The sequence below is a fragment of the Sus scrofa genome, chromosome 1 (assembly GCF_000003025.6).
Source record: "Sus scrofa isolate TJ Tabasco breed Duroc chromosome 1, Sscrofa11.1, whole genome shotgun sequence".
Lineage (NCBI taxonomy): Eukaryota > Metazoa > Chordata > Mammalia > Artiodactyla > Suidae > Sus > Sus scrofa.
The window spans coordinates 191,112,700-191,121,846 of NC_010443.5; the positions used below are offsets into that span (position 1 = coordinate 191,112,700).

The following is a 9,147-nucleotide window of genomic DNA, read 5'->3' on the forward strand; positions in this document are numbered from 1 at the left end:
AAAGCCAGGGATCAAACCTGCATCCTCACAGAGATGACATTTGGTCCTTGACCTACTTAGCCACCACCAGGAACTCCAGCACAATAGTTTTATAACAAAATAAAGATTTTGAGTTCCCACTGTGGCACATGGGTTAAGAATCTGACTGCAGCAGCTTGGGTCGCAGTGGAAATGTGAGTTTGACCCCCTACCTGATATAGTGGGTTAAGGATCTGGTGCTGCCACAGCTGTGGTCTAAGTCACAACTGTGGCTCAGATTCCATTCCAGGAACTTTCATATGCTGAACTTCCATATGAAGTGGGTACAGCCATTAAAAAACAATAGAAACAAGAATTTTTTCATACTACTTAGACTTAGCAATCCTGCTCCTGAAATTTATTTAAGGAAATAATCTAAAAGAAAAATAAAATCTACATACTTGAAATTTCCATTGTAGTGTTATCTATAGGGGACAATTGGAAAGAATAAAAATGTCCCAAATGATTCAAAATTTGATTTAGCAAATTACACATCTTGACTCAATATAAATTATTAAAATGAGCGATTATTAAGACTATGTGGAAATGGGGAAGCTGATAGACACTTCAGGAAGGGGGAATAAGAGAAAAACAAAGAAGGAAGCTATTTTACACCTCAAATTTCCAACCACAAGGCAAAATATTTTGCTGTCCTGTTTCTCTTTGTCCAGAGGCGAATTCTTTAGGTTTGAAATTCTTTATTTCTCTAGTTCTCAGTAACCGATTGCTGAATTGAACCCAATCTGTGCAAATCTAATATGTAAAATGAAATGGATGGGGAATTTAAATGAACTTTTAACTTAATTTTTAACTTTAATTTTAAAATTCCCCAGTGTCACTTTTCATACTATATGTGAAGTATGAACTTTTACACAAAGTTGTAAAATATACATCTCAATTTTCCAAAGATAGATAAGTTTGGAAGAAGAATTATATTCCATGGTACAGTCATAAAAATCTATTTCAGGGGAACTATATTATTTGCTGATATATTATACTTTATGACATAAAGTCCAAGTGAAATCATATATTCTGGACATGATATTATGATCTTATGGATACTATTATTCTAATAATCCTGAAAAAAATAAATTCATGTATTTAAAAAGAAAAGTGTTCACTGCATATTAGGTGAACACAGAATAGGAAACAAAACACAGTATGTTAACTGACAAATAAAGTTTCATGTCATATATGTGGTTCAATAAAAACAAATAATAGTAATGCATTGCAGAAATAACATGGTTAATTTTTTTTAAAAGCAAGCCAAGTTATGTAAGCACATTTAATAACCCCTGTCATATACATTACATACAAACAAATATATCACTAAAACTGGTACAAAGTAAGCTGACACAAAATAAATTTGAGTGAATTCTTATACAGGAACTCTCAGTGCTGTCGATATTTTGGACTAGAAGATTCTCCGTTGTGTTGTGGGGGTGGTTACTAAACTGTAGGATGTTTAGCAGCATTGCTGGTCTCTGTTGCTTAGATTCCAGTAGCACCCACCTTTGCCTTCAGGTATGACAACTAAAAGTGTCTCCAGATATTGCTAAATGTCCTGAGGGAGGGGCAGAATCACTCCTGAATAAATGTAAAATATTTCAGTAAAAACTAATGTGTGTGTAACCAATACATAATAAATAACAGAAAAAGTTTAATTTGGATAGAAATACAGCAGCACTTCAACTGCTTCTGACTCATGAATTATGGTAGGAACAGACTTAGATCTCATACGTGCCAAATATAACCTAATCTCCATCTTAGATGGTGTACTCAGGTTTTTTTGTCAGTGGTGGTAAGAAAATTACTGCTGTTGGGTGGTTTCAATGAAATGAAGATGGAACCTGGGAGCTGGAAGATGGCAGTGAATGTGTACTCAATGCTGGTCACCAGTGATAACCTCTGTCGCCATGACAAGCTGGCCTGGATCAGTGAGTCTGCAGTTGAATCTAAGATCCAATAGCTGTGCTCAGGGGCTGCCTATTGTCCATCTATGGAGATGCCGATCCCTGGCTCCATTGCCTTGAAGAAACTGAAATTCCAAGCTAAGCTAGAACACCAATACATCCAGAACTTCAAAATACTACAAGCAGGTTTTAAGAGGATGAGTGTTGACAAAATAATTCCTCTGGACAAATTAGTAAAAGGAAAGTTTCAGGACACTTTTGAATTCGTTCAGTGGTTCAAGAAATTTTTCGATGGGAAAATTTTATGACGCGAAAGACTAAGCCTGCAGCTGCCAGACAAGGTCAAGAAACTGCAATGACCCCTTCCCTGTTGCTCCTGCTGTGAACAAACGGAAGAAACCTCTCAGCTCTAACAGTGCAGCTCCACCAGTGCAGCTCCACAAAGGCCCATTGCAGCGCACAGAACTGCAGCAACCCCTGAGGCTGGCCCAGGTGTGGTGTGGAAGAATCCTGGTGTAAGGAACGGGGCTGATGAAGCAGCTGAATTGATACAGCAGGTCCATGTATTGAGACTTACCCTCCAAGACTTGGAGAAAGAGAGATTTCTATTTCGGAAACCTGAATTGAATTGAATTGAATTGAATTGGCAAGAGAACGAGGAAGGAAACAACCTTGTATCGCAGAAGGTTGTGTGGACATTGTCTATGCCCCAGATGAAGGCTTTGTGATACCTGATGAAGGGGTCCCACAGAGGGAACTAGAAGAGTCTTAACAGCCTGGACCAGACAAGCAACATGACAATTCTTCCTCCAAATCTTGTGCATAAGAGTGAAATATTCCCTTTTATTAGTCTTAGAGGACTCACTGTTTGTTTGTTTTTTTCATAAGCAAAAAGTACCTCTTCTTAAAGTGCACTTCACAGAAGTTTCACTCCTTTTCCAGTAAGTTTGAGTTAGGAGCTTCTAACTTATAGCAGAAAATTACTGCTAGCATGAACTTCACAGTGTGATGTTTTGTGTTTGAGTTTATTCTAGTTCTGGCCTTATAAGTGCTCCCTCTCCATTCAAAATAACAGCTCAGCTGATGCAAGCTAAAGTTTGAATTCTTCTCTCCTTCCCTTCCCCACCTTATTTTTCTCTTTCTTTCCTGTGTATGTGTGGAAGAAAGCATTTTATATGCCGACAGATACTGTAATTTTTAAGATGTGATAAAAAAAAATGAACCTACACACCTCCTACCTCCAGAGAATGCGTGGAGATGCTCTTCTGCCTGTGTACACAGGATGATCTTCTCCCAGACCCTCATGCTTCAGAGCCCTTCTAGCCGGTAGGGGTCATGGCGTGGTAAAAGAATATGGACTTTGAAAGCAGGCAGATGTGCATTGAAACTCTGCTTCTGAAATCAGCCACTTAAAGCTTCTTCATGTCTGAAACTCCCTAATTTTAAAATGGGGTTAATAATGCCACATTATAGGATTTGGGGGGGGGGAATAAAAGGGTGATTCTTCAATTCTACAGCAAATGACAGAGGTCAAAGCACTCCTTGTGATATCTGTGTAGTAACTTTATCCTTGGATATGACAAGGATGTGCTGATAGAGCTATGGATTTCTGAGCTCAGTTAACTCTCCTGCCTGATTGGAAAATCAGATTTCTGAACATATCGGTTTGGGTTTATAAATTACCCACCCATGCCAAAACTCAGGGATAGGCATAGATTCACCAATATTTTCTGTGTGCACCTGTGCTCAAGACTGCAATTGCTTTAAGAAGCTGGTGTCAACTTGCCATGCTACACATGGAATAAAAACTCCTCTCTGCAAGTAAATAGTTAGATGATAGATAGATAGGAAAAAGGGTGATTCTTGTGAAAGGCCTAGCACTGCACTCAGGCATATAGAAGACAATCATGATCATTTCATTCACTTCTTCTTTCTTACATAAAATATGCTTCATTGGATGAAGTGCCGATGATTTCTAAAGCAGCCTATGCACTTCTGTGTCTGTTTACTTGGGCTGCCATAACAAAGTACCACAGACTGGATGGCTTAAACCACAGAAATGTGTTGACTCACAATTCTGAGGGCTAAATGTCCAAGGCGTCAGAAATGTTCATTCCTTCTGAGGCCTCTCCCCTTGGCATGTATATGGCTGTCTTCTCCCTGTATCTTCACTTAGTTTTCCCTCTGTCCATTCTCTGTGTCCAAATTTTCCCTTCTCAGAAGGATACCAGTCATGTGGTATTAGGGCAAATCTGGTCACCTCATTTTTTTTTTATTTGTTGATTTATTGATTTATTTTAGGTCCGCACCTGCAGCATATGGAGGTTCCCAGGCTAGGGGTCCAATTGGAACTGTAGCCTCTGCCCTACACCTCAGCCACAGCAACTTGGGATCAAAGCTGTGTTTGCAACCTACACCACAGCTCATGGCAACACCAGATCCTTAACCCACTGAGCGAGGCCAGGGATCAAACCTGCATCCTCATGGATGCTAGTCAGATTCGTTAACTGCTGAGCCACAATGCGAACTCCTAGTCACCTCATTTTAACTTAATACCTCTTTAAGGGCCCTATCTCCAAATACCATCACGTCCAGAAGTACTGGGCATTTGGACTTCAACATGCTAATTTGGGGGGGGGGCATGATTTAGCCCATACTCTTCCTTCCTCTTCACTTGGATTTCAGAGAAGTATTCAAGGAGAAGCCCTGCTAAGATCTCTGCCAAACCACTGGGAGTTTGGGGTTAGTGGATGCAAACTATTGCATTTGGAGTAGATAAGCAATGAGATCCTGCTGTATAGCACAGGCAACTGTATCTAGTCACTTGTGATGGAACTTGATGTAGGACAATGTGAGAAAAAGAATGTATGTATGTATATATATGTATGACTGGGTCACTTTGCTGTACAGCAGAAACTGACAGAACATTGTAAATCAACTATAATAGAAAAAATAAAATCTTTTTTAAAAATCTGCTAAACGCACACTGACAATACCACATCATTCACTATTATCTACATTGTTTCTTTTTATGTGTTGTAAATGTTTTGGCAGCAATCGTAAAAACACACACACACAGAAAAAGAAACTATAATAGTGTGTTTGGTGAATATGCTATTGAACATGCTATTCATTCCTTTCATCTTTCACTGACATGTTGAGTGGGTCTCAATGTCTACAAATATCTATTGAGCATTTACCACGTGCTAGGCATTGCCCTGGACCTTGGGTGATTAACACATAGTATTTGCCTTTGGGAGTTCAGACCCAAGAGGGAGAGAAGGGAGTCAGAAAAAGGAAGAAAGGATCATAGTCAATTCTAAACAATGTGGTTGTATAAGAGGAAGATAAGCATAAGATAGACACCAAATTTAAATAATGATGGTGTTACTCTATTATTAGATATGTAACTGGAAAATTTCTTACATAGAGTGAAGCTGAGAGATAAAGGTTAGGTTTTGGGAACCACAGTGTAGGCACCTCTTACCCACATCCTAAAATAGATCTTACCTAGATTACTAACTTGCTTATTATAAGAATAAATGTCTGAAGTCTAGCTAATTTGTAAATGGGAATAATCTCCATGCCTGGTAAATTAACTAACTCCCATTCTATTTATAATAGGGTGATTTATATTTAAAAATTCATCTTTTTTTGCAGTATGTTTTACAAAGTACCAAGTGGGTCAGCATTTATCTTAAATTTATTTTTTTCTAGGTATTCTTTATTAAAGTGTAATTGATTTACAATGTTGTATCAATTTCTGCTGTACAGCATAGTGACCCAGTCGTGTATATATATATATATATATATATGTGTGTGTATATATACACACACACACACACACACATTCTTTTCTTCATACTGTCTTCCATCATGTTCTATCCCAAGAGATTGGCTTTCCCTGTGCTATACAGTAGGACCTCATTGCTTATCCATTCTAAAGGATCTTATAATCTTGAACCAACTCATTAACTACTAAATTTTGAAGCTACCAAAAAATACTAAAAGCACTAAATAATACTAAATTCAAGTACTGAAAAAGGACGAAGGACAACAGGGGATAGGGAATAGCAAGGGTGCTGGAAGGTGCAGTAATAAAATCAACACTGAATCTTGTATGCCTAATTAACCAGATCCACATGATCCCATGAGCTTTAGGTGTGTGGGATATTGAAGGGATCTGGTTGAGAAGTAACAAGTGGGTCAGCATAGAGTCTTCTTTAAGGGAGCCTAGGAAAGAGCAGCCCTAAGAAAAACTCAAAAGAGTGAGCTACAGTGGGCTCCTATGTATGGGATCATAGATGAGACTGTTGGAGTAACCAGGAGCAAACAGTTGATGTCTGTTTTCCATAGTCAGTGTCATCGGTGGCTACTGTGAAGAGGGTGGGCACAAGTAAGGATTAATTTTTAAACGGAATTCATTTGGGGGGCAATATTATGTTCATAGCCCAACTGAGAAGATACAGTGATTTCCAATATACCCTTGCCCCCTCCAAACGCATAGCCTTCCCCATTATCAGTATCACCAGAGTGGTACCTTTGTTACAATTAACAAACCTACATTGACACATCATTTTTGTCCAGAATACCTCCTTTACATTAGTGTTCAGTCTTGGTACTATACATTCCATGGGTTGGGACAAATTAATATGACACTATCTACCATTATAATATATAGATTTCTTCACTGCTCTACAAGCCCTGTATGCTCTATCTATTCATTCTTCTCTTCCCACCAACTTTTGGCAGTCACTAATCTTTTTACGGTCTCCATAGTTTTGCCTTTTCCAGAATGTCATATACTTGGAATCATACGCTATGTAGCTTTTTAAGACTGGCTTCTTTCAATCAGTAATAACACATTTCAATTTCCTACATATCCCTTTTTTTTTTTTTCATGTCTTTTTAGGGCCACAGCCACAGCATATGGAAGTTCCCAGGCTAGGGGTTGAATCGGAGCTGCAGCTGCCAGCCTACACCTCAGTCACAGCAATGTGGGATCTGAGCCACATCTGCTAACTACACCACAGTTCATGGCAACACCAGATCCTTAACCCAGTGAGTGAGGCCAGGAATCGAACCTGCATCCTCATGGATCCAGGTCAGGTTCATAACAACTGAGCCAAAATGGGAACTCCTCCATATCTTTTAATGGCTTGATAGCTCTCTTCTTTTCAGTGCTAAAAAATAGTTTACTGCTTGATGCACCATAGATTATCCATTCACTCAGTAAAGGATGTCTTGGTAGATTTAAAGTTTTGGAAATTCTGGATAAAACTGCTTAAAATGTCTGTGTGCAGGTTTTTGTGTGTACATGGTTTTTAACTCCTGTGGGTAAGTACCAAGGAGTGGGATTGCTGGATCATATTGTCAAATTATGTTCAATTTCATACAAAACTGCTAAACCTTCCTCCAAAGTGGTTGTACCATTTTGCATTTCCACCAGTGTTAGACGAGAGTTCCTGTCGCTCCACATCCTCACCAGCATCTAGTGGTGTCCGTGTTCTGTGGATTTTGGCCATTCTAATAGGTGTGTGGTGGTATCTCATTTTTAAACTTTGCATTTCCCTGATGACATAAGGTGTAGAGCATCTTTTTATATGCTCCTTGCTGTCAAGATTTGATTTTGAGTTTTTAAGAGCTGTTTTACTGTGTCACAGAAAAGAGACTGCCAGCCATTTCCTCTTAGACCTGAAAAGTCTGAGGCATTGTGGATGTCCCTGGAAGCAGTAGTTACTTGCAAATACCACAACTATCCGTGAGTAATTATTATTTCAAAAGCCAGCCGCAGCTTGTTCTAGCTGAAAATGTTCTTAGGCTCACCTCTTAAATCGATCTATTCCTGAGTGACAGCCAGAGATGCCTAAGTTTGCTCTTTCACCTTTCTTGAGGAGTCCCAAGTAAGGAAATCACTTTTTATTTTAACGCAGGATCTGGAAACAGGCAGGCACATGCTAGGGTAGAGCGGGAAGTTAGGATTGATGAAGACTCTGCCTGGCTTGCTACATAATTTGATTATTATGGTTGTGGAGTTTTTTCCCCTACGGAAAGGCACAAACACTGCTACTTGTTTAATCATGTTCCAAAATTGAATGGTTGTTTGTAAAACACCTTGAGCATCTTAGAAAAGTGGTGTTATTTGTGTACAAAAAATTACTAAATGTGCTATTTGCCAAATAATTCAGAGAAAAGTTCAGCTGACTTTCTTTAGTTGCTGATTTAGACGCTTTTTCTTTAAAGTAGAAATAATGATTTTTTGGCTTAAATGTAACTCTGGGCACAGTTACAAATTTTTAGCATGTATTTGGCTCCTAATACTTTACATCATCTATTCAGCATTTTGGCATTTTTTTTGTCATAGATTTTTTTTCCCAGTGCAAAGTGTTATTTATTAAATGCTTTTCTTGCCAGTAGTAAAATACAGTTACTTTGAATAATATTTCTGCTACTAGTGGTAAAAGGAAAACAGCTTTGCCAACATTTAAATAGATGGGTGGGGGGAGCTGATACTGTTGATTCTGATGAATATTAGTTGAATAAACACAGAAAGCAAAGAGAAGGGGTATTTGATCTCTTGACTCTGGATATGTTATGTACCATGTTTGTATCTATATCTGGTAACATATTACCCTTAATAGCAGAAATATACAGGTTCTATTCTGAACTGTAAACCACAGAGCATATATTATCCTATCTCTCTTTTCCTCTCCTTTGCCTCTCTCCTTATTTTCCACAGAAACTTTTTGAACACAATTATGTGCCAGATACACACTGGTATCATTCAGAAAATGCTTGCTGTTTTTATGAGCTGCATATGATTATCTGTTTTTAAAATAGAGAAACTCCAATTTCATGGTAATCACTTGGCCAAGGCCCATAGTGAACATTTACTGTGTATCACTCTGACAATATTCTAAAGAAATAAGAGATTTCAGGTATTGATTTTAAGGAGATTTATAATCTCAGTGGAAAGCCATAAAATGTCATAAATATCTCCATAAAGAATTCCAAGGTTGGGTAGATAAGTGCAGGAAAAGCAAATGTGCTATAAAAACTTGCTGACTCCTCCATTTCAATGATTCTTCAAAGGATGGAAATAGCTAATTCCTTACTTCAGGGTTCAAGTGGTAGTCAAGATAAAATGACTTTTGGAGTTTCTGTCGTGGCACAGCAGAAACGAATCCGAGTAGGAACCATGAGGTTGCGGGTTCAA

The 9,147-nt window shown here is 38.4% G+C and overlaps 1 pseudogene; it reads left to right on the forward strand.

The window, feature by feature from the left end:
• On the forward strand, window positions 1-2,914 carry LOC110255404 (annotated as a pseudogene).